Genomic DNA, 2,449 nt, shown 5'->3' on the forward strand with positions numbered 1-2,449 from the left:
AGCAGTGCAATGTCTTATTCTAAAAGGGAGAAAACGCCACAACAAAGAATCATGAAAACACTAGAAAAACAAGTAAATGTTCCTTTTTGGATTTGGATTCCTCGTGTCTCATTCCTTAGTGGATGAGATTTGTTATAATAAGACCCTCTAACTCTCTTAGGGGGATACCTTTAATCACACTGGCTTACAGTTCTTACATGCAATACAAATGTGTTGTTCTCCTTAAAGCCATATTATCATCATCTTAACCTATCATCAAATGATCTTTGCCATGATTCAAATGCTTATGGACTTTATCGGAACTACTTATGGCCCTACGATAAAGCTGGTAGCCTGGGTTAACGGGTGGGCTGGATGGTACATGGTGTGACATTTTTCCTCTAGTGAGCTTTTTCTGGCCAACTCCCTTGACACCGCTTAAGGGAGGAATATGTATGATGGGCAGGGTTGCAAAATGACGGGAACTTTCAATACATTCCCTGGTTTTCCCTATCATCCAGTTGGAGGATGATAGGACCCTAAACGATGGGACTATGGCAGCTTTGCACCTCAGTGTCACCCAAGTCATAGCAGCTGATATGTCTGTAAACAATGCTGCTCCATGATTCAGGTGAGTCGGGGTGGATAGGATGCCTTCGCCACTGACAACCAAAACATCTAACAGTGAAAGCACAGTGTTTACAAATCAGATCAGGATCCTCGCTGGATACTCCGTGTCGGGCCAATCAATACAGGTTGCCAAGAGGCCTCTTCCGACCCATCTAAAAACATTTACTATTGTGTAACATCCAACCAAGTTGGAACATTCGTTTTCTTTTCTTCCTGATCTTTAGGAATGAATAACTTACAGCTTTGATGTCTATACACAAATAGTGTGTATGGAAGAGACTGATCCCAGATATATTTTGTCTATGTGTTTTGCTTTGGATAAACATGCCAAAGAGAATATACACAGTGTTAACACTGCTGTTAGCTTCAAAATAACATTGTAATTAGTTGAGTATGCTGTTGTCGTAGTGGTTTACCACAGCTAGACAGTTGTAGTGCAGCTGCTATGCTACTAAGCTGTGAACAGACAAACAGGCTACAGGTCCAGGTTTAGGGGGGTTACACCCCTACCCCCTGCACATCTCTTCACATACACCCCTATGAGAGAGAAGCTCTCCACAGTTCTGCCATTGTTCACAATGCCCTGGCTCTCTGTGAATTTTCACCCCTCACTCATCAAACTCAAATATCAGGTTTACAGAAATCTGGGAAAAACTGTATCTATCAGAGGTTGGTGTTTGGTAGCAAAATGCAGAATTTTGCCTTCTATTTATTACTATAGTAGATGTATGTCAAACCTTAATTAGAATCGTGTTTATCTTCCTGTTTTGATGGCAGCCATTATTCTCCATCAGGGTTGGGGAGTAGCTGATTACATGTACTTTTTGGATTACTTTTAAATTCAGAAAGAATTAAAAAATACAATATGACACCTTTCTGTTTTCTCAATGACATTTAATTCAGAATTGAAAAAAGGCGCAAGATTAAGTTTGTTCTACCTGAGCGAGTCTGACCACAAGTCAGAGACCACATGATGACACACCAAATGTGTTTGATGGATCCTTTTTGTCTTCTAATGGAAAGTAATCTAACAGTAACTGAAAGTAATACGATTACATTACTGAGTTTTGGTCATCCAAATGTTACGTTACTGATTACATTTTTGGACAGGAAACTAGTAAATGTAATGGATTACATTTAGAAGGTAACCTATCCAACCCTGTACTCCATTCTCTCCCATCAACAGGACATCTGATCCCCTCATCCAAACCTCAAAACCCTGCCATTCCCACTAATATCAGCTTGGTGAGGGGAAACTACGTCAATGCAACCTCATTAGATCTGTCCTTTGATGTATCTGGAGCTGCTAAGCATCCTGTATTAGTGGCTTGGAAGGCCCGTCCAACAATAGCCTACAGACATCTTCACTAAGCAATCACAACTTGATAACTCTCTCTTTTTCTTTCGTTCTCTTTCTCTCAATCTCTCTGGCTCTGGCTCACTCATAACAGAGCCTAAACCTATCCTTGAGCAGGACAAGAAGTGTGTTAAGCCTTGTACTGTATGTCAACACTTCCATCCACAAGGTTAAATGTGGAAATAGGCCTTGTGTTTCTCTCTCCTGTCTGATCGGTCTTTTTTTTTCAGTGAAAACATAGCAACCCAAATAAGGAGATTGGCTGAGGGCTGCTGTGTGAGTGAGTGTGTACAGCGGGCCAAGACATTCTTTAGAAAGGCCTTGTATGAGTGTTTTGATTGGGTGGAGTGGGGGGGGGGGGTGTCTGGTGAGGTGAGGGGGACAGTGTGGTGAGTGCAGGGTGGGAGGGATGGAGGAGAGGAGTGGGGGTCATCGGAGATTACACTCAGGTTTAGTTGGGCGTTTAAAGTATTGACGGCAGCC

This window comes from Oncorhynchus masou, chromosome 24, assembly GCF_036934945.1.
Source record: "Oncorhynchus masou masou isolate Uvic2021 chromosome 24, UVic_Omas_1.1, whole genome shotgun sequence".
NCBI classification, from domain to species: Eukaryota; Metazoa; Chordata; class Actinopteri; order Salmoniformes; family Salmonidae; genus Oncorhynchus; species Oncorhynchus masou.